This window comes from Schistocerca nitens, chromosome 2 (assembly GCF_023898315.1).
Source record: "Schistocerca nitens isolate TAMUIC-IGC-003100 chromosome 2, iqSchNite1.1, whole genome shotgun sequence".
Lineage (NCBI taxonomy): Eukaryota > Metazoa > Arthropoda > Insecta > Orthoptera > Acrididae > Schistocerca > Schistocerca nitens.
Window position 1 is genome coordinate 993,933,520 of NC_064615.1, and position 25,313 is coordinate 993,958,832.

A 25,313-nucleotide genomic window follows, 5' to 3' on the forward strand; every position below is an offset into this window, starting at 1 on the left:
CTGTCCATCATGTAATTACCACACACTGGTATACTAAATTCATATTAACTCTTTGTGAAATCTTCACTAAAAGAATAGCTGAGGGCTACTTTGATGATTACACCACATGCTTCACGTGGTCAACTTGGTTTACACAAAGCGTATAACTCCACAATAATTTCGATAATTAAAATAAATTAGATCAAAAAGCAATTTACAAAAGGAAAACCTCGAACTGGTTGTTAACGTCTTACTGTTAACCTGACGGGTCAAACAGTTATATAAGCACGTGGTACTGGTCTCGCAAAGTACACCCTACGTGGGTTGAACATAAAGAAAAGTTGCTATATTGCAAAATATTGTCAAGACGAGACGTTATAATCACACAAGCATTTGCATTTAAGATTGATCTTAGTTAGAGTTACTGATCAACCCGTGGTTCCACTTTACTCACAAAGTAGTAACAAAGCAACTCCCGGAAAATAATATAAACTTCACACGAGAATTACACTACGCTGCAATTTAAGATAACCTTAGCTAACCCGAAATAAAGGTGATTAAATTCTCAGTTAGGCTGATCTTAACAAATCCATTGTCCTACGGACTTAGCAGACACGCGCTTAGCTGGAGATCTTACCATTTCAGACGCTCGCCACCGCCAGACTGCAACTGCCTACTACTGAGCGTGCTTCCTGAGGGTGGCTCACAAAGACAAACGGAAGGGGCCAGAGGGGCAGCTTCCTATACCAACATGACAACGGACGGACAGGACCATACAAAGGATGGAAACCTCTCTGCTTTAAGAAAGCGTAGCTACCTGTTCCGACGTTGGTCCTACTGTTCTCTAGCAGACAGCCTTGTCTGCTACCCTCAAGCATGCAACTACAAACACATTTGATCATTCATCCTCTCACACAGAAGGGAAGGGGGATGACAGTATCTTATCATATACAGTATATAACAGAAAGCGGATGTAGGTTCCGTATGAGACTGTGTGACATGAATTACATATAAACTGTGTTTTAAAGTGTAGTAGTGTGACAGATCGTTCTTGTTTACGTGTAAAAGTAACACGTTCCACTACTCAGTCTCCTCCCAGATAGTCAGAAACGCCACAGTAAATTTAGAAGAGGAATTTATTCCATAAATGACAACAGATTTAAGAAATCAAACATGAAAGGAATCCAACAGAGACCTTTCATAACCCCAACGCTCCGGGAAAAGACTGTGCAGGGAATTTTCTGGTCATGCTAGGACATTCCCAAGCAGGCTTCTCACACCCTACTTAAACCAAAAGTGTAAAGAAAAGGCAAAAGGTCACCAGCTACTTGCTAAAACACAATAATTTCAAACATCTTTACAATCTACCAATTTCAAAGAGAAAAAAAAAATACACACAATCTGTGACACCTATTTAAAAGATCGTGTAGACCTAAATCAGTCAGCAAGTAAGAACAATGGTTCCTGTGTCATTAATATGAAAACAATTTCTGGTTGTTACCCTTATGGAGTTCACCAGTATTTGCTCATTGCAAGAGCCAACTGATCACAGGAAAATTTATGACTGTTTATTAACAAGCAAAATTTATGAAAATAGCAAAAGTGCCACAGCAATTAAAAAAGAACATGAAATAACATCAGTATTATAAAGCAGAACATTACAATGCACAATTCGCAAAAGCAAAAAATTGATAAGAAAAAAAACATGTTTTACAAAGTGGTTATCACAAAAAAATTATATATCTTATAAAACTAATAATTTGTAGAATTAACATAACTATGTGGCATTAATTTAATCACTCTACTATATTTCAGTTAGTTAGCAAGCAATGAGCACTGTGTCATTATACTGAAAATACAATTAATTATGTGATTGTTACCCTTAAGGGGTTCCTCACTATAAATATGCCCCATGCAAAAGCTAATCGATCACAGTCCAATGAGAATGAATAGCAATCTGACTGATAAACGAAGCAATGCCACATGAATGAATTTACGAAACAAAATAACACAAATCTAATACATCACACAAGAACAAACATTGATCAATAAAACAGTACAATAGTCAACATCTAAAAAAAAACACCAATAAATAAAACACCTGCAAAATACAAGAGTCAAAGTCTAAAAAAAAATAAATAGAACACCTGCAAAATACAAGAGTCAGAGTTTAATAAACACCAATAAATCGAGTCCCTACAAAACACACGAGTCAAAGTTTCTGTGACAGAAACACACGTATATGCATTGAACTAAGAACCGTATAATCACTGTTCACTGATACACTCACTAGTTCTATTGTTCCGAGGCACAATATAAGGGGTGGGGGAGGGGGGTTCGCCGCCGCAGCTGTCAGTAGGGATTTTTGTCCATCTGTTGCGTGCGATCGCGCTGTCTCTGCCCTCTCATGAAGTTTCTCTTGGTGGCCCGTGTCACGTACATCTCTATTTGGTTCCATGTTTGTGTTGTCAAATTCGTGCGGTATCCTCGATTGACACGCCAGGTTGATATTCTTGGGCAAGGATGACACCTAATGGCTCTTCTTTGTGTCACCCTTAGCGACCAGAGAACATCGAACCATGATTTACTGTCGCTTGACAGTAGGCATCCGTCAGGAAATGTCAATAGGTGTCGTTGAAGTCTGCCAGTTTCTCTGGACAGTACCTGTCAAAAGACTCCACGCCCCTTGTGTTGTTTCTCCGTGGCCGTCTCGTCACGGTCGTGTGCGTGTGGTGCGTTGCCAGCAGATGGATTTCCACGCGGTGGACCGCTCGCCCATCTCAGGTCAACCCCTTCAGGAAGGGTCGCACGGGGCGGCCGCCCATTAGCTCCAGGTACAAGGGAAAGTGTTTGCCGCGTGCCCTTCTTTTGTGGTCGACCGCGCTCCCGAAGTGGCCCAGTTGACAGCGTCCCCCGCTGGGAAACCCGCCAGTTTACAACTAGTCCGGCTGCTCCCGCTGTCTCGTAAGAGTTTAGCCGGTTCGCTTTCACGTTCTCAACTGCATTCACAGAAAATTTTTTTTATGATAGTTATGTGATTACACAATGTCATACATAATACCACTTGGTATTGTCTTTCACAATTTTTTTAGAACAAAAGTGAGACTTAAATTTTTTTAAATAAAAAAAGTTAGATGAATCGACAGTATAAAATAAAATTTAAATGACTTGACAAAGTAAAAAAAATAAAAATGAAATGACTTGACAATGTAAAAAAAATAAAAATTAAATGAACTGACAATATAATATTTAAATCCACATCACTAATGTGGTTCACTTACGTTTTAATAAATCAAATGCTATTTATTAATTCACTAAACTGAATAGGATTATGCCTTGTGCAAGTATAGGTCAGCACAGCATAGGGTTCACATGTTATTTACACACACACACACACACACACATGCACACCTGTTGTCTATTCTACAAACTAACTACCCATAAACATGCATTACTCAAAATTCTACTTCTATCCACTACTAATTAATCCAACAAGCTACTTCAATGCTACTTCAGCAAAGTGTATATACCACTACAACATTGTTCTAATTCGTCCTCTTCTTGACGCTCGCTGCCTACGTCTTGTCACATGATAAATATGGAGAAACTTTCCTTAAACATACAGAGTAAAAAGAACAATGGTTATTTACACGCCAAAACATTTATACCAGTTCACACACCTGAAAAGAGACTCGCAATTATACATTTATCATACTCATATCTTCACACATAACACAGTAAGAAAATTTCATCTAAAATTACGTTATCACAAGAATTAATCACACAGATGGCTCTGAGAAGGGTAAAAATATTTTAATTATAAAGGTTATACTACATTTTCTTACCCATTTTGCTGCGATTTCGTTCCTTCTTTAAGTTACCTTTCGCTTCCAAATCAGTTACTTCGCCTGTGGTGGTTATTCTGGATTCATTTCATATGAATGGCAAAATTGTGGTCACCTCTATTCTGTAAAACAGTATCATCTTAACATATTGAACTTACAACAGACACAAAAGATCCGAATCCTCCTGTAGTTTAAATGACAAATGTTTTGCTTCATCCTTATTACCTTAAACCAAGCTTTCCTTCGTTCCATAATCAAAATTATTTAATCATCCTCTACCTTCAAGAGGGAAACTTCCTCAGTACAAATCATATAGGCTGCAGTGCATCCCGCACCAGCGAAAACAGTAAGCTGTAATGCTCACAGCATCAGCAAAACACATAAACGTTGCTTTTCTGGGACAAGTATTAACGCAGAATAATTTTTCAGGCTTTGGCTCAACATCAATTAAGACTACAAAAAGGATCCATATTTCCGTTCCATTCTCCATTTGCTGAAAAACTGCTCGTATTTGACTACCACAATAATATTTCAGAGCCACGTAAATTACACAAACCACAATTCTTCTTTCACCTTGAAGGGAATCAATATACTTCCACAGACAGCACTTTACGTACTCAGCTATAAAGAACAAAAAGACATATATCATCAAAATTAACATATCATCGCATATTGGGAAGCCAATGGTTAAACAATCGTATTATCGCATCCTGTTTTCAAGAATCTAAACTTACTCATTCCTTTCTCAGAGTTCTCCTATCTTAAAATATTTATACAGCACGCATACTATAGTAAAAGATCCTCATTTATACTGACAGATATAGAATAGTAATAGATAGATAGTAGCACTGAAAGCAGAAAATCGGAAACAAGGCTACTAACAGCTGGGGACCTGGGTTTGCCAGGCCCATAATACCCACAGATCGGATATTCCCCTGAGTTTTTGCACTAATTCAACACAGATCTTGCTTCCCTCAGGAGCGACTCTTTTCAATTGACACAAAAAAAACAAACAGCATTTTACTCATTCACAAAGAAACCTTTTCTCTTCACGTTTGAATCAAACTAAATCCTAATTGCACAAGGAAAGAAAAAAAATTAAAACATCACTTCAATCAATCACATAGAAACATCTTTATCATTAATTTTTACCAACATATTATTCAAAATGCATACGTCACAAATTTAAACTAATCAATTCTTTCTCCTCACCGTCCTCTCTACTTCTCACTGTCCTTTCTACTCATTTGCCATGTCGCTCATTTGTTCCGATTTGGCGCCTTCTGGGCTGATCATTTGTCATTGCCGGTTCCGTTCATTTCCATTTACTGGATTATGTCTAGGGTTGGCCGGCCGAATTTCAACATCATGTGGGGCTCCGCCTACAATCCTACTCCCACCGTGTTCATCGTAGTAGCGATGCTGGTTGCCGTACCTGTTGCGTTCACGATCTTGTCCACGTCCTCGATCATCTCTGTTGTTCCACCTGTGCTCGCGAGTTTTACCCCTGTTTCTATACGGCCGGTCCCGATTATTGTTCCGTTCGCGTCGCGACGACCGGTCACGCCGTTGATTAGTAATACGGCCACGACTGCGATCGCGCTGCTGTGCCCCGTAATAACTTTGTGCCTGATTAGGTGGGCATTCTGCTGTATTATATTCCAACTCTTGGAGAAGTGTTTTAAACGTTTCCACGTCCTCTTTGCATCGTCCCGCAAGAATGACGTGGCGCAAGTGCATCGGCAATTTGGTGATGCATATCCTAATTAGTTCCGCAGGCCCATATGGGTCGTATAAAAATTGATTTTCCTGCAGCATGTGATCGAACAGGCGTGCAGGGCTGCCGAAACCAGACTGGTTCAGCTCGTGAATCGCTAAACTGTTGTCCGCTATTGTGTTGCTAACGGACGTGGGACAATGCGTTTCCGCCTCTTGGACCCTCGAGAGTACCTGCTGGTGTTCCCTTTGGCATTCTTCTCTCAGCGCTTGGAAATTCCTAAGTGGCTGTTCTTCGCTCTCTTTAGATACGGCATCGCCACTCCGCTTGCCCTGTTCTACGGCTTGCAGACGGTCATCGATTTGTTCAAATGTATGGCCTAATTCTTGGATCGATTTTTCTGATTTCAGCATCATTTGTTCGCCTAGCTCTCGGATCGATTTTTCTGATTTATGCGTCATTTGTTCGCCTAGCTCACGGATCGATTTTTCAAATGTATGCGTCATTTGTTCGCCTAGCTCGCGGATCGATTTTTCAGATGATTCTTTTTGTTCTCGGAACAATTTTTCTGATTTTTGCGTCATTTGTTCGCCTAGCTCGCGGATCGATTTTTCAAATGATTCTTTATTTTGTTGCAATAAGGCTTTCATGAGTTCTGCCAAATCAATTTGGTTAGCAGGAGGCAAATTTATTTCTGGCTCTGCTGTGAGCCCGTTCGTCCTGTTTTGCATTTCGTCTGAAGTATTCCCCATTGCATTTTCGGAACCGCCCGACGCGTTAATATTGGAAATCAAATTATCCCCTTGGTCCATGTTGCTTAAGTTGTCGGACCGCTTACTTTTAGCTTGGTTACGTGTCTGCATTAGTGCAATTTATACCCGGTACGCGACACACTAATCAAAATAAATGTGTCCCCCAAAAATTACGACAGTCACACGAAAGATACCCAACCTAGTACGCACTTTTTCACACGCAAAACAAATTTTTATGTTTGATCGAAACAGTGGAATTTACAAGCGAGAGAAAAAAAACACACATATAAAATACACACATATAGAACACACAAATATAGAAAACAAAACAAGGCAAACAACACAACGCCGCTCAACAACGCTGTGAATCTTTTGAAAGTCTGCTCAGAAACAACGCAGAAGTTGTTTGAGCGCTGTAGGGAAAAAAAATTAAGATTATAACACGCTCGCAATCTAACGTTTCAGAGATTCCAGAGTCTAGCGGAATCACAGAACAGGGTCGCCATGTGTAACGTTGTTGCTTTAATTTGGTATGATGAAAGCGTTACTGCTAGCCTCAATGAAACCGGGTTGAAAGCTGTGAGCTGTCTGGGGAAGTTAATCTTGCATTACTAAGCAACTGTTTCATCAGGTATCTAGTCCAGGTTTACCAAATTCCCAAACAGACTAACATTAATGATAATCTTTTAATAGTCATACAACAACTGGTAACATATATATAAAAAGGAGAATTTAAATAAAAAGAAAGAAATCAGTTTATATTTGGAAATTTATTTTTAAGATTGGTCATGAAATTTCAGCATATTAAATTTTATTCGTAACAAGCTGGTGCCTTATTTAGGATGGTGAAAATCTTACGGAACACATCAAATATGGAGCCAAGATTGGGAGTCTGCATACAACACTGCATTCATAAAACAACACACAAAGAACGTTGAAACGCATGCAAGAGAAAGTTAACCACTACAAACAGATTCAAATTTTTACCCAAAGAAATTACGTTCGTAGCACAATCCTGTCCGTCATGTAATTACCACACACTGGTATACTAAATTCATATTAACTCTTTGTGAAATCTTCGCGAAAAGAATAGCTGAGGGCTACTTTGATGATTACACCACAAGCTTCACGTGGTCAACTTGGTTTACACAAAGCGTATAACTCCACAATAATTTCGATAATTAAAATAAATTAGATCAAAAAGCAATTTACAAAAGGAAAACCTCGAACTGGTTGTTAACGTCTTACTGTTAACCTGACGGGTCAAACAGTTATATAAGCACGTGGTACTGGTCTCGCAAAGTACACCCTACGTGGGTTGAACATAAAGAAAAGTTGCTATATTGCAAAATATTGTCAAGACGAGACGTTATAATCACACAAGCATTTGCATTTAAGATTGATCTTAGTTAGAGTTACTGATCAACCCGTGGTTCCACTTTACTCACAAAGTAGTAACAAAGCAACTCCCGGAAAATAATATAAACTTCACACGAGAATTACACTACGCTGCAATTTAAGATAACCTTAGCTAACCCGAAATAAAGGTGATTAAATTCTCAGTTAGGCTGATCTTAACAAATCCATTGTCCTACGGACTTAGCAGACACGCGCTTAGCCGGAGATCTTACCATTTCAGACGCTCGCCACCGCCAGACTGCAACTGCCTACTACTGAGCGTGCTTCCTGAGGGTGGCTCACAAAGACAAACGGAAGGGGCCAGAGGGGCAGCTTCCTATACCAACATGACAACGGACGGACAGGACCATACAAAGGATGGAAACCTCTCTGCTTTAAGAAAGCGTAGCTACCTGTTCCGACGTTGGTCCTACTGTTCTCTAGCAGACAGCCTTGTCTGCTACCCTCAAGCATGCAACTACAAACACATTTGATCATTCATCCTCTCACACAGAAGGGAAGGGGGATGACAGTATCTTATCATATACAGTATATAACAGAAAGCGGATGTAGGTTCCGTATGAGACTGTGTGACATGAATTACATATAAACTGTGTTTTAAAGTGTAGTAGTGTGACAGATCGTTCTTGTTTACGTGTAAAAGTAACACGTTCCACTACTCAGTCTCCTCCCAGATAGTCAGAAACGCCACAGTAAATTTAGAAGAGGAATTTATTCCATAAATGACAACAGATTTAAGAAATCAAACATGAAAGGAATCCAACAGAGACCTTTCATAAGTTCTTAGCAGATCATGTAGCATTGTTCAGCATTTAGTAAACCTGAATGTGGGAATTGTCTACAGAGTAAGTAAACCTTGACTATAGAACAATTCGTTATTCATTACCCACTAGCCTGTTATCGTCGACAGCATATCGATCTATAATTCTTCAACTTTTCAACTCCCTTTATTTTTCGAACTGACAAAAAACATACGTAATATTAAGTGTAATAAAATACATTTCTGTTCAGCAACCTCTAATTTTTCAAAATGTTAACTCGCAGTCAAATTATAACCACATGGACAGTGGTAACGCAAGAACAAGTCGGTGGGAGTACCTCAGACATTATTACGTTTTAAACAATGAACAATAGGACTGATATCGAGTTACCGAGTGAGTAGATTGTTTCATGACCTCTAGTTTGCCTGAGTTTTAATGTATTTTCCGTGATTATAAATTGGTGAAACTTATGTTGTGGTGGCTTACGTAATGGATTTACCGCAGAAGAAGAAGCAGTACGCTCAAAAATATCGGGATGCGTGGGAAGCAGAACCTGAATTGAATGGGTGGCTGAAACCAATCGTTGGAGACTTATCCAAGGCAAGATGTCAAGTATGTGCAACAGAGGTTTATGCTAAATTGTATGATATTAGAAAGCATTCGAAAACTATTAAGCATAAACAAAAACCGAGCGAGGTGGCGCAGTGGTAAGACACTGGACTCGCATTCGGGAGGACGACGGTTCAATCCCGCGTCCGGCCATCCTGATTTAGGTTTTCCGTGATTTCCCTAAATCACTCCAGGCAAATGCCGGGATGGTTCCTCTGAAAGGGCACGGCCGACTTCCTTCCCCAGCCTTCCGTAATCCGATGAGACCGATGACCACGCTGTCTGGTCTCCTTCCCCAAAACCAACCAACCAACCATAAACAAAAAATTGATAAAAAAAAACACAAACCACCTTACCTGTGAAAATTGTTCCGAAAACTACAGTTAGAATAGCAAGCAGAGCGGAAGGCGCCCTTTCTTTATTTATTGCTGAACATTGTTCTATTTTAGCTGTAGATCATTAAGGAATACTGTGCAAGAAGGTGTTTTCCGGTGATGAGGGCGCTAAAAACATGCAATTACATCGTACAAAGTGCACTAACATTATAACTGAAATTTTGGCTCCATATTTTACACAATCATTGGTTGAAAATATAGGTAACCAAAAATACAGTGTACTAATAGATGAATCCATAGATGTAACAATATCTAAAATGCTAGGTATCGTTATACGGTACCATAGTGTAAACAACAAAACCATTAGATCAGCATTTCTCAAACTCGCTGTAGTAGAAACTGCAGATGCAAGAAATCTGGCTGCTGTTCTTGTGAATTCTTTGAAAGATCTCAAGCGTCCATTCGCTAATATGGTAAGAATTGGCACAGATAATGCTTCTGCAATGGTTGGAATAAACAATGGGCTTTAGGAACAACTCAAGAGAGAATATGGTTTGAAGCATTTGGTATTGATCCGTTGCATTTGTCACTCTCTTCAGCTTGCAGTTTCGCACACCTCAGTGAATACCATACCTAGAAACATAGAGTTTATTGTAAGGGAAACCTACAATTCGCTCTCCATTTCACGCAAAAGACAAGAGGAATATAAAAAGGTTTATGAGACAATAAATTGTGGAAAACAGCCACTAAAAATTTTGAAGGTCTGTGCAACTCGGCTTTCAATTGAACCAGCAATACGAAGAATTCTGGAGCAGTGGGAAGAACTAAAGCTACATTTTTCACTTGCCATGGTTCAAGACAATGGTTACACCGCCGAACTTTTGTACAAGATGTATTGTGAGGATTCAGATCATCTGTACATGTTTTACCTTAAACATGCTTTAAAAGACGTACAAATAGCAATAAAAGCTTTTGAAGGAGAAGACAATGGCCCCACTAAATTACTAGATACACTTGTATTTCTCATGCAGTCACTCGGACAAAACATAGTTTTTCCAACTGTTGATTTGTTGACAACACCAGTTCCAAGCGAATGTATGTACGCAAATCAGAACCTTGGCTTTATGTTTGAACAGAAATTGTCTGAGTCAAGTTTGTCTGAAGAAAATAAAGTTTATTCGAAGAAGAGATGCATTCAGTTTAGTCTGAAACTCGTAAAAGAAATTCAACAAAGACTGCCAAGTAACGTTACGACCTTGAAAAAAACGTCAATTCTGAATGTCGAAGAAACACTAAAAGTGAATAAAAATAATGCTGTAGCGGATGTAGCCAAAGAATTGGGTTTTAGTGGCGATTTCATAGACGGTATGCTGCAAGAATGGCATAATATCAACTTCATTAGGTGGAATAACACCACTAACACTGTTTGATTTTGGAGTGAGGTTTTGCAGCATAAAAATGCTGCAGGGGAGAATCCTTTTTCTTTGATTTCACAGTTAGCAATGACTGTTCTATGCCTACCGCTTCAAATGCAGAAGTGGAAAGAATATTCAGTTCTATGAACATTATAAAAACCAAACAACGTAATACATTATCGTTAAAGTCAATGAATGCCATGATCATATTGAGAGACCAGCTGAAGAAACAAAATAAAGATTGAAACTTCCTGGCAGATCAAAACTGTGTGCCGGACCGATACTCGAACACGGGACCTTTGCCTTTCGCGGGCAAGCGCTCTACCGACTGAGCTACCCAAGCACGACTCACGCCCCGTCCTCACAGCTTTACTTCTGCCAGTACCTCGTCTCCTACCTTCCAAACTTTGCAGAAGCTCTCCTGCGAACCTTGCAGAACTAGCACTCCTGAAAGAAAGGATATTGTGGAGACATGGCTTAGCCACAGCCTGGGGGATGTTTCTAGAATGAAATTTTCACTCTACAGCGGAGTGTGCGCTGATATGAAACATCCTGGCAGATCAAAACTGTGTGCCGGACAGAGACTCGAACTCGGAACCTTTGCCTTTCGCGGGCAAGCGCTCTACCTGCCAGGAAGTTTCATATCAGCGCACACTCCGCTGTAGAGTGATAAAAACAAAAACTTTTGCAAACTCCTTCTCAGTTGCCGCTGTCCGCCTCTGGAACAAACTGCCCCTTACCTTGCGCAAAATTCAATCTCCTGCTGCTTTTAAGAAGAAGTTGAAGCATTTCCTACTATCATCCTCATAAAGTTCTCCACAAAATTAATGTACAAGGACAATCCCCTCATCTGTCAAATAGCAAAGCTAGCGTCTCCTATGTTGCTCCTGAGATGCCTTCCCCTTCATCTATCTCTATTAGCCACGCAATATTCTTTTCCTTTATATTTCCTTAATTATGTTTCATCATGTCTCTCTATTCTTCTCCTCCCTTCACCATGAGTCTCCCTCATACTCCCTGCTGCCAGCACTCCTATCTCAAATCTGTCTGTTCAATAATGTCTAATTATAACAGTACTTGTGATCTAAGAATATAAACTCTATATGTATGTATTTTTCCAGGTGTACCTTTCAAATTGTTTATTTCACTTTTTGTACTAGATGTAGTTTAACATGCCTACTAAAACATATGAATGTAAAATAAGTAGAATGCCTGGTTAGATGTAAGAGAGGGCCTGATGGCCCTAATCTTGCCAGGTTAAATAAATAAATAAATAAATAAATTTCATTCTAAAAATAAAGATTGTGCATGTTTTGACATACCGTCAGACGTATTGGAGCTTATTGGAACGAACAAAAGTTTCTCTTTTGCGACACAACCAGTCGAACTGCAACATCATCTTCTGAGCGACGTTCAACCCTCTACATCAATTATAGTTCTGTCAGAGCATGAAACAGAAGAGTTATTCAATCTTCTGAGTGACGACGATGAATAGCTCACATACCGGTATATACATATTTTGTAACCTAATTTGAGTTCTTGCTTTCTTTTGTTACAAATATAATTGTATATTTCTAGTATATTTGACACTGTGATTGAAACAACAATTAATGTGTTGTGTCAATTAATCAAGACAATATAGCAATTACGTATGAGACAATTTTTATTAATATTTTATTCCCCCCTCCCAACTGGCTTATTGCTCCATTCACAGCACTAAATTTTCAGTACACCCCTAGTAAAATCAGTTTTAGCGACTTTCTAGCGACTTTTGATATTGAATCTAGCGACTCGGGTTTTTTAGAGTTGGCAACACTGGGTGAGCCGCTAGCAGTGGTGGATGTGGGGAGTGAGATGGTAGAGTTTTGAGAGCGGATGATCTGGACGTGTGTCCGCCTGAAAGAGTAAATTTGTAAGACTGGATATCGTGAACTGATATACGAGTATATATGACTTTTGAACATTATTAAGGTAAATACACTCCTGGAAATGGAAAAAAGAACACATTGACACCGGTGTGTCAGACCCACCATACTTGCTCCGGACACTGCGAGAGGGCTGTACAAGCAATGATCACACGCACGGCACAGCGGACACACCAGGAACCGCGGTGTTGGCCGTCGAATGGCGCTAGCTGCGCAGCATTTGTGCACCGCCGCCGTCAGTGTCAGCCAGTTTGCCGTGGCATACGGAGCTCCATCGCAGTCTTTAACACTGGTAGCATGCCGCGACAGCGTGGACGTGAACCGTATGTGCAGTTGACGGACTTTGAGCGAGGGCGTATAGTGGGCATGCGGGAGGCCGGGTGGACGTACCGCCGAATTGCTCAACACGTGGGGCGTGAGGTCTCCACAGTACATCGATGTTGTCGCCAGTGGTCGGCGGAAGGTGCACGTGCCCGTCGACCTGGGACCGGACCGCAGCGACGCACGGATGCACGCCAAGACCGTAGGATCCTATGCAGTGCCGTAGGGGACCGCACCGCCACTTCCCAGCAAATTAGGGACACTGTTGCTCCTGGGGTATCGGCGAGGACCATTCGCAACCGTCTCCATGAAGCTGGGCTACGGTCCCGCACACCGTTAGGCCGTCTTCCGCTCACGCCCCAACATCGTGCAGCCCGCCTCCAGTGGTGTCGCGACAGGCGCGAATGGAGGGACGAATGGAGACGTGTCGTCTTCAGCGATGAGAGTCGCTTCTGCCTAGGTGCCAATGATGGTCGTATGCGTGTTTGGCGCCGTGCAGGTGAGCGCTACAATCAGGACTGCATGCGACCGAGGCACACAGGGCCAACACCCGGCATCATGGTGTGGGGAGCGATCTCCTACACTGGCCGTACACCACTGGTGATCGTCGAGGGGACACTGAATAGTGCACGGTACATCCAAACCGTCATCGAACCCATCGTTCTACCATTCCTATACCGGCAAGGGAACTTGCTGTTCCAACAGGACAATGCACGTCCGCATGTATCCCGTGCCACCCAACGTGCTCTAGAAGGTGTAAGTCAACTACCCTGGCCAGCAAGATCTCCGGATCTGTCCCCCATTGAGCATGTTTGGGACTGGATGAAGCGTCGTCTCACGCGGTCTGCACGTCCAGCACGAACGCTGGTCCAACTGAGGCGCCAGGTGGAAATGGCATGGCAAGCCGTTCCACAGGACTACATCCAGCATCTCTACGATCGTCTCCATGGGAGAATAGCAGCCTGCATTGCTGCGAAAGGTGGATATACACTGTACTAGTGCCGACATTGTGCATGCTCTGTTGCCTGTGTCTATGTGCCTGTGGTTCTGTCAGTGTGATCATGTGATGTATCTGACCCCAGGAATGTGTCAATAAAGTTTCCCCTTCCTGGGACAATGAATTCACGGTGTTCTTATTTCAATTTCCAGGAGTGTACATTGTTCTCTATCAAAATCTTTCATTTGATAAAGAAGCCTATCAGTAGTTAGTGCCTTCAGTAGTTAGAATCTTTTATTTAGCTGGCAGTATTGGCGCTTGCTGTATTGCAGTAGTTCGAGTAACGAAGATTTTTGTGAGGTAAGTGATTCATGAAAGGTATAGGTTATTGTTAGTCAGGGCCATTCTTTTGTAGGGATTTTTGAAAGTCAGATTGCGTTGCGCTAAAAATATTGTGTGTCAGTTTAGTGTTGATCAGAATAGGTAAAGAGCGAAATGTCTGACTACGTTCAGTTCTACTCAGCTGTTTGAAAATCAAGTAATGTAAGAGGTTTATCAGCACAGTCATTCATATATTTTTCTAAGGGGCGTTTCATAGCTAATGCTCAAAGTTGCGATGACGTCGGGGCGCCAGTGACGAGACCTGCGACACGTTTGGTGCTACTGGAATCCCCTGAAGACCCGGACGAAGCTGCAGCTTCTGATATGCAACATATGACCAGCCCGTCCTCACTCCAGAGTGGGTGGCAGACAGCGGTGGGCTCGCAAGTTACTGGGTGGAAGGTGAAGGAGGGAACAGGCCGTGCCGCTGGCTCCCTACGTCTTACCAACAGGGACGAGGTGCTACCCAGCGTTGATGATAACTCTGAGCCAGCACGGGATGCCTCTCCTGTTGGGCCAGCGATCGATTTTCCTTCCCAGTCCGGACAAATTGTGAGGTAACATGCGAATTGTGGCGCCCTGAAAATATTCTAAGTTGGCATGGCCGCACGGGCAGCTCGGCCAGCCCGGCAGCAAACACGTGGTGGCGAACGTTAGCCGGACGAGAGGGGTAGCACCAGCGCATGGTCCAGGCGCGTGGCTGGGAATTCCGTGGTGACCCGTCAATGAAAGAGACTTGTATACCGAGAGTGCCAAAGATGGCGGACTTCGTGAAACCAACTTGGCAGACATTTCACAGTTCGTATAGAAATTAATGGTAGCCAGATGAATCATGATACCTCAAAAAGAAACATGTACATTACTATAATTTGCAAGACGATTCTGATGGTGTATTCAGATTTTCAATATCTTTATTAATTTAAAGTTTAGTATCTGACGGTAAATTATAAAAGTAACACCCACAACGAATTTCCAAAATATAAAAGCTTCATCCGATTTTATAGATCGCCGTGTCTTTAGAAAGCTGTTAGTGTAAACCTAAATTGGTACGAATTATAGGCATGTAACTTGAATAATACATGAGTTATTGGAGGTCAAAGTGCCCGATTACTATCGATCACGTCAGGCCATAAGTACTCGACAGTTACACGAAAAAAAGGTAGCAGCATGCTTATAAATATATTTATTCACCTATGTCGTTGTTTATATCAGATATATGCTATTCTAGAAGAAATTGGTCAATTATTTACTATGTTCTAGAAAACACAGAGACGTTTGGCTACTGGCCTGCTTTTGCTTGCTTTTCCTTTGATATATGTCTATTTAATTTATTTATATATGTAATAATGTATGTTAGGGCGTGTTTATGGTCCAGCCGTAGGAATATTTATTTAATTTCAAGTTATTTAAATGTAACTTTTGTGTTTTGTATGTGTTTGAATATGTTTGTAAATGTACGTTGGATTGGAGACATGGAGGGAGCGCTCTAGCCAATCACAGCGCACGTTAATGGATGAGACTGTATGGAAGTGGGGGAGGAGGATCGTTTCGAGGGAGGACCGGGGAGTTTTGGGCAGTGCGGCGCGAGGGACAGTCGCACAAGAGTCCGGGACGCGACGGCTTGACGGACACACAGTCGAGGGAGAGACTTGGAGAGTCTGGAGCGGTTTGCGCGTGGTCGTGGCAGATAGAAATACTTTGGAGTGCCGACTTGTACACTTGCGAGATTTCCGTGGCTTCTACAGTGAAGACGTAGTGTGCGTTTAGAAGTGAATATCTCGCGAGCTATGTTGTTGTTCATGACTAATCACGTGCAGTAGGAATCTATTGTTTCCCTGTTATTCAACTTATATTTTATTTAATTGGTGGACCATCGACACCAATAAGTGTTTTGCAGAAATATACTACATTCTCAAAAGTACTTCTATTATCGTAATCGGTGTACTGAAAAACGCGCCCAGAAAGGGTCGAAGACGGTTCCGCTAATCCCCTTGCCCGGCAGACAGAAGAGTTGAGGGACGCTACTGGGGGTCTCCGAGCTGGAGTTTTCAGCCGTCAGACGGACAGAGAGAGAGAGAGAGAGAGAGAGAAATGTTCAAAGGAGTGTGGAATCTTATGAGACTTAACTGCTAAGGTCATCAGTCCCTAAGCTTACATAGTACTTAACCGAAATTCTCCTAAGACCAAACACACACACCGATGCCCGAGGGAGTACTCGAACCTCCGTCGAGATCAGCCGCACAGTTCATTACTGCAGCGCCCTAGACCGCTCGGTTAATCCCGCGCGGCAGAGAGAGAGAGAGAGAGAGAGAGAGAGAGAGAGAGAGAGAGCGAGATAGAGAGAATTAAGTTTCTACCACACACCACTTCAAATTACAGTAAATACAAGAGATTACATTCTTTTGCTTCACTTGCAGTACCATTCAGCACTCATTATGAATATCATTTTCATTATAACAACTACACTTCTTGAATACTCAGAAATATCAAGTGACTCTATACTTGGCGATTAGTAATGTCACTTAACTTTAACTCTTAATTTATAAAAACTAGCGAGGAATTGGGGTGGTGACTCTTGAATTAGAAGTATAATTGTAAAGGGTTGGCCGGCCGGTGTGGCCATGCGGTTCTAGGCGCTTCAGTCTGGAACCGCGCGACCTCACACTTCATCCAGGCTTTGGACTGGCTAAAGAGCAAAAGTCATTTAGGCGTGTTTAAAATCAGCGTATAAGCATCGTCAATATTTTTTAAAATTTTTATTATTTTTTATATAAGTTGCTATATACATTTGAACACTATTGTATCTATATACATCTTCTGATAAATTTAGTCAAGTTTCTGTAGGTAGGATATGGCTTTCAAGCAATCCTTGATCTCACCCTCCTCTTCGTATTTTTTGTACTATTTTTCCCAACCTTTCATGACGTTTCATGTAAAAAATGGCTCTGAGCACTATGGGACTCAACATCTTCGGTCATAAGTCCCCTAGAACTTAGAACTACTTAAACCTAACTAACCTAAGGACATCACACACACCCATGCCCGAGGCAGGATTCGAACCTGCGACCGTAGCAGTCCCGCGGTTCCGGACTGCAGCGCCAGAACCGCACGGCCACCGCGGCCGGCACGTTTCATGTAGATTGTTTTTTTTCCGTTTACCTTCCATACTCAGTTCTGCCCTCATTAAGGCGCACGCTGAATTTTCTGCTTCTCTTTTCAAACACCTAATAACGTCATTAATTTTCGGATTTGGTTTAGCAAGCATGTTATTAATTTTGTGGTGCCAACCTTCTACAGCGTTGGTTGTTCGGTGGCGCCGTTTGTAGCTGCTCCAGAGGTTGATAGGGGTTTCTTCATTTTCCAACCATCTATCTAGGAAGTAGTCAAAAAATTCAGAAAGTTTGGGGATATCCGGTGCATGTGAATGTATGTCCAGCCAACCATCACATACATCTTCAGGCCGTAGAAACGCCAGCGCAGCACACATGCGAACATGTTCTCTCACTTCTTCGTTTTCTTTGTCTTCACGAGTAAGTCCTAGCTCTTGAAATTTTCTCCAGAGATACTTTTTCATATGGAAATAACATCCATGCGCTTCAGCTGTCGGAAATACAACTTTAATTGTTGAAATCGAAGCTGATTCGAAGTCTACGGTCACGTTTGCAGGTTTCCATTCTGGAATTTTTTCCATCAAATTTCGGAAAAGACGGACGTACGTCTCTTTTCTTTTGTTTGGCAGTAGTGGAAAGGCAACTGGATAGATGTTTGTCTCATTATTTGTACTCCCAAAGTCAGCGTGAATGGTGTATATTTGCGAAAACTGTTTGTTGCAGCACTTGAATGTACCATCCATAAAAAAAGTCTTGTTTACTCCTTAGAGCCTCTCTTCCTGCCCTTCCGCTAAAAACTATTGTCCTCTCTCCTAGTTTGTCGTTGCTTAACAGAAAACTGCTGCCATCGTTCATAGCTAGTAAATTTGCCTTTAGGTCAATTTCTTCTCTTGTCGGTGGATCTCTCTCATTTCCCTGTGATTTTGTCCGCTGGTAGTACAAAGCTCTCTTCGTTGTTTGCTGCTCTGGCATTTCAGTGACAAAATCATAGCCTCGATCATGCAGGCAACCCAGCTCCTCTGAATATACACTCCTGGAAATTGAAATAAGAACACCGTGAATTCATTGTCCCAGGAAGGGGAAACTTTATTGACACATTCCTGGGGTCAGATACATCACATGATCACACTGACAGAACCACAGGCACATAGACACAGGCAACAGAGCATGCACAATGTCGGCACTAGTACAGTGTATATCCACCTTTCGCAGCAATGCAGGCTGCTATTCTCCCATGGAGACGATCGTAGAGATGCTGGATGTAGTCCTGTGGAACGGCTTGCCATGCCATTTCCACCTGGCGCCTCAGTTGGACCAGCGTTCGTGCTGGACGTGCAGACCGCGTGAGACGACGCTTCATCCAGTATTAAACATGCTCAATGGGGGACAGATCCGGAGATCTTGCTGGCCAGGGTAGGTGACTTACACCTTCTAGAGCACGTTGGGTGGCACGGGATACATGCGGACGTGCATTGTCCTGTTGGTACAGCAAGTTCCCTTGCCGGTCTAGGAATGGTAGAACGATGGATTCGATGACGGTTTGGATGTACCGTGCACTATTCAGTGTCCCCTCGACGATCACCAGTGGTGTACGGCCAGTGTAGGAGATCGCTCCCCACACCATGATGCCGGGTGTTGGCCCTGTGTGCCTCGGTCGTATGCAGTCCTGATTGTGGCGCTCACCTGCACGGCGCCAAACACGTATACGACCATCATTGGCACCAAAGCAGAAGCGACTCTCATCGCTGAAGACGACACGTCTCCATTCGTCCCTCCATTCACGCCTGTCGCGACACCACTGGAGGCGGGCTGCACGATGTTGGGGCGTGAGCGGAAGACGGCCTAACGGTGTGCGGGACCGTAGCCCAGCTTCATGGAGACGGTTGCGAATGGTCCTCGCCGATACCCCAGGAGCAACAATGTCCCTAATTTGCTGGGAAGTGGCGGTGCGGTCCCCTACGGCACTGCGTAGGACCCTACGGTCTTGGCGTGCATCCGTGCGTCGCTGCGGTCCGGTCCCAGGTCGACGGGCACGTGCACCTTCCGCCGACCACTGGCGACAACATCGATGTACTGTGGAGACCTCACGCCCCACGTGTTGAGCAATTCGGCGGTACGTCCACCCGGCCTCCCGCATGCCCACTATACGCCCTCGCTCAAAGTCCGTCAACTGCACATACGGTTCACGTCCACGCTGTCGCGGCATGCTACCAGTGTTAAAGACTGCGATGGAGCTCCGTATGCCACGGCAAACTGGCTGACACTGACGGCGGCGGTGCACAAATGCTGCGCAGCTAGCGCCATTCGACGGCCAACACCGCGGTTCCTGGTGTGTCCGCTGTGCCGTGCGTGTGATCATTGCTTGTACAGCCCTCTCGCAGTGTCCGGAGCAAGTATGGTGGGTCTGACACACCGGTGTCAATGTGTTCTTTTTTCCATTTCCAGGAGTGTATTTTTGAAGCAGATGTCTCTTCGTCTCTTGCCCTCTCCTTTGCGTGGTTCAAAGTCTTCCTTACTTCCAACCGAGCGACATCCGGAGGTCCACATTGATGCTCGAATGAAAAAAGCACTGTCGAATCCTTCGTTTTCAGCATTCCTCGGCAGTGGTTTGCTCCCTGTCTTGAACAGCGCCACGTTACTGTTCCATCTTCTTTAGTTCTCTTCACTATGTAAGAATAACCTTAGTAGTGGAAACATGGCTTACCGTGATTAGTGGTTGAATATTCCATATCTGAACTACTGTGTCAAAAATACACGAATCGCGCGATGTAAACTCTTCGACAGCCAGAGCGGCACTAAGGCTGTGTTTGTGTATTAGACAGTCGGCGGCTGTGCCTAGTTCCAGGGGGGAAGGTCCCTGTGTTCTAGGAGCAGGTAGTTTAGGGTGATTAGGACGGCCCGGGCGCGGGTAAGCCCGACACAAAGGGAGCAGGTATTGGTCGCGGATCTCACACATTTCTGGTTGGGCGCGAATCTTACTGGGCGCGATTTTCATAGATTCATCGTACTCATCATTTAAAGTTAATAAGATAGTACCTGCAGATTTTATTTAATTGCAATCTTTCATTTATAAATTTATATGTTACATTCATAATTCGCAATTTCCGAGTGATAGAAACCTTCGACCATTCGATTCATGTGTGTATTCTTATCGTATACTGTAGACTCAGCAGTATTTGGCCTGTATTGCGGCAACTACGTATCCCAGCCCCTAGACAACGAAACCAGCCAAAACTTTTAATATTGCAACTCTCAGTCGGAGAGTTGAGGGCCACTCATTTCATACATAGTTATTTAAAAGCCCGCAAAATACAGAGGGCGGGTATGCTTGTCATTGGGAGCTCCAGTGTTAGGCGGGTGATGGAGCCCCTCAGGCAGATAGCATGCAAGGCTGGAAAGAATTCCAGTCTGCATTCGGTATGTTTGCCGGGAGGTCTCGTCCGTGTAGGAGGCCCTCCCAGCGGCTATCGAGCGCACTGGGTGCAACCAGCTACATGTAGTGGCACATGTCGGCACGAATGACGCCTGTCGCTTGGGTTTTGTGGCCATCCTCGGCTCCTTTTGGTGGCTGGCTGTTTTGGTGAAGACATCTAGCAATTCACGCAGGGTGCAGGCTAATCTTTCTACACCCCTGGAAATTGAAATAAGAACACCGTGAATTCATTGTCCCAGGAAGGGGAAACTTTATTGACACATTCCTGGGGTCAGATACATCACATGATCACACTGACAGAACCACAGGCACATAGACACAGGCAACAGAGCATGCACAATGTCGGCACTAGTACAGTGTATATCCACCTTTCGCAGCAATGCAGGCTGCTATTCTCCCATGGAGACGATCGTAGAGATTCTGGATGTAGTCCTGTGGAACGGCTTGCCATGCCATTTCCACCTGGCGCCTCAGTTGGACCAGCGTTCGTGCTGGACGTGCAGACCGCGTGAGACGACGCTTCATCCAGTATTAAACATGCTCAATGGGGGACAGATCCGGAGATCTTGCTGGCCAGGGTAGTTGACTTACACCTTCTAGAGCACGTTGGGTGGCACGGGATGCATGCGGACGTGCATTGTCCTGTTGGAACAGCAAGTTCCCTTGCCGGTCTAGGAATGGTAGAACGATGGGTTCGATGACGGTTTGGATGTACCGTGCACTATTCAGTGTCCCCTCGACGATCACCAGTGGTGTACGGCCAGTGTAGGAGATCGCTCCCCACACCATGATGCCGGGTGTTGGCCCTGTGTGCCTCGGTCGTATGCAGTCCTGATTGTGGCGCTCACCTGCACGGCGCCAAACACGCATACGACCATCATTGGCACCAAGGCAGAAGCGACTCTCATCGCTGAAGACGACACGTCTCCATTCGTCCCTCCATTCACGCCTGTCGCGACACCACTGGAGGCGGGCTGCACGATGTTGGGGCGTGAGCGGAAGACGGCCTAACGGTGTGCGGGACCGTAGCCCAGCTTCATGGAGACGGTTGCGAATGGTCCTCGCCGATACCCCAGGAGCAACAGTGTCCCTAATTTGCTGGGAAGTGGCGGTGCGGTCCCCTACGGCACTGCGTAGGATCCTACGGTCTTGGCGTGCATCCGTGCGTCGCTGCGGTCCGGTCCCAGGTCGACGGGCACGTGCACCTTCCGCCGACCACTGGCGACAACATCGATGTACTGTGGAGACCTCCCGCCCCACGTGTTGAGCAATTCGGCGGTACGTCCACCCGGCCACCCGCATGCCCACTATACGCCCTCGCTCAAAGTCCGTCAACTGCACATACGGTTCACGTCCACGCTGTCGCGGCATGCTACCAGTGTTAAAGACTGCGATGGAGCTCCGTATGCCACGGCAAACTGGCTGACACTGACGGCGGCGGTGCACAAATGCTGCGCAGCTAGCGCCATTCGACGGCCAACACCGCGGTTCCTGGTGTGTCCGCTGTGCCGTGCGTGTGATCATTGCTTGTACAGCCCTCTCGCAGTGTCCGGAGCAAGTATGGTGGGTCTGACACACCGGTGTCAATGTGTTCTTTTTTCCATTTCCAGGAGTGTATTTGTAGCATCGTACCCAGGATTGATGGTAGTCCGCAGGTCTGGAGCAGAGTGGAAGGTCCAAACCAGAGGCTCAGACGACTCTACGACTATATCGGATGCAAATTTCTCGACCTCCGCCATCGGGTGCAGAATTGTAGGGTCCCCCTTAAAGGGTCAGGGTGCACTACACGCAGGAAGCGGATACTAGGGTAGCGGAGTACGTGTGGCGTGCACATGGTTTTTTTTAGGTTAGAGAACCCCTCCCCTGGTATCAAAGACGATTTGCCTATTAGATCAGCCACAATGACCTCAGAGAATCTTGGTCCTCGCAGATCAGAGATAGAAAAGATTAATATGATTTCAGTAAATTGCAGGGGCATCCAAGGAAGGGTCCCAGAATTAATATCGCTTACTGATGGTTATAATAAACAGACAGTTTGGGAACAGAGAGCTGGCTGAGACCAGACGTCAATGACAACGAAATCCTAATTTCAGATTGGAATGTTTATCGTCAGGATAGATTAGTCGCCAATGGTGGCGACGTGTTTATTGCAGTAAAAATAAGATAAAATCTGGCGAGGTTATCACGGATTCCGATTCTGAACTGATCTGGGTGAAAGTGAGTATCAAAGAATGGTCAAAAATGGTGATCGGATGCTTTTATAGACCACCTGGGTCAGGATCTGTACTTGTAGAGCGCTTCATACAGAGCCTGCAGAATATCATTAGTAATTTTCCTGACCATACCGTTGTAATAGGGGGTGACTTCAACTTGCCAGGAATGGACTGGGAGTGTTATGCCATCAAAACTGATGCCAGAGACAGGGATTCGTGTGGCATTGTTCTGGATGTCTTGTACGAAGATTACCTTGAGCAGATAGAAGATTAACTCGTGAAGGTAACGTCTTAGACCTCCTGGCAACAAACAGACCTGAATTTATCGAATCAGTTAACGTAGATGAAGGTACCAGTGATCATAAGGCTGTGACAGCATCTATGACGACGGGTCCTACAAGGAATGTTAAGAAAGGTAGGAAGATATATTTGCTCAGCAAGGATGACAGGACACAAATTTCAGAATATCTCAGCAGTCAGCCTCAAATATTCAGTGATGAGGACGAAGATGTGGAGAACAAACGGAAAAAATTCAAAGGCATCGTTCAATATGCCCTAGGCAAGTATGTTCCGAGTAAAGTTTTAAGGGATGGGAAATATCCACCATGGTTTAATAGCCTTGTTAGAAAGCGCTACGTAAACAAAAAGCACTTAATCTCAGATACAAGAGAAGTAAAAACCTAGGTGACAAAACAAAAGTTGAACGAAGCGAAAATGAGCATAAGGACAGCAACGAGAGAAACTTTCAATGATTTTGAAAGTAAGACGTTGTCAACCGACATGAGCAAAAATCCTAAGAGATTTTGATCGTACGTAAAATCAGTAAATGGGTCAAAATCATCTATTCATTCTCTCAGCAACCACACCGACACCGAAACAGAAGATAACAGACAGAAGGCCGAAATACTGAATTCGGTCTCCCGAAGTTGTTTCACCGCGGAAGATCGTGACACTGTCCCTCCTTTCAATCGTCGTACGAACGTCGAAATAGCAGATTTTGACATAACCGATCGCGGAATTGAAAAGCAGCTACAATCGCTTAGTAGAGGGAAGGCATCAGGACCAGATGAGATACGTATAAGATTCTGTAAAGATTATGCGAAAGAACTTGCTCCCCATCTAGCAGTAATTTATCGCAGATCGCTTGAGCGACGAAAGGTACCTAACGACTGGAAAAAAGCCCAGGTCATTCCCGTTTCTAAGAAAGGCGGTAAGAAGGCTCAAAATGGCTCTGAGCACTATGGGACTCAACTGCTGAGGTCATAAGTCCCCTAGAACTTAGAACTACTTAAACCTAACTAACCTAAGGACATCACACACATCCATGCCCGAGGCAGGATTCGAACCTGCGACCGTAGCGATCGCGCGGTTCCAGACTGTAGCGCCAGAACCGCTCGGCCACCAGCGGCCGGCGGTAAGAAGGATCCACACAGTTATAGACCTTTATCGTTGATGCCAATCTGTTTTAGAATTATGGAAAATTTTTTATGTTCAAGAACTATGACGTTTTTGGAAAGTGAAAATCTCCTCTATAAAAATCAATATGGATTTCGCAAACAGAGATCCTGCGAAACTCAGCTCGTTCTGTTCCTCCATGAGATCCCCAGCGCAGTGGACAACGGTGATCAGTTGATTTCAGTAAGGCATTCAACACCGTCCATTATTGCCGTTTAATGAAAAAAATACGACCTTACGGAGTATAGGAGCAGACTTTCTTGCAGACGTCAACACGTCGCTCTTAACGGAACAATATTGACAGATGTAAAGGTAATATCCGGAGTACCACAGGGAAGTGTGATAGGACCGTTGCTGTTTACAATACATACAAACGATATAGTAGAAAGCCTCGGATGCTCTTTAAGGCTCTTCGCAAAACCATAGTAGCAACGCCAGAAGACAGTAAGAATTTGTAGACGACCTGCAGAGGATTGATGAATGGTGCAGCCCGTGGCAGTTGACCCTGAACTTTGTAAGTAGGCTGTTTATGTTTTCTTATTGGCAACGTTTCGTAGCGCTCTGTATGAAAATCACTGGCTGTGCTGTGTGCAGTCTGTGGCTAGTTTGCGTTGTTGTCTGCCATTGTAGTGTTGGGCAGCGGCAGCTGGATGTGAACAGCGCGTAGCGTTGCGCAGTTGGAGGTGAGCCGCCAGCAGTGGTGGAT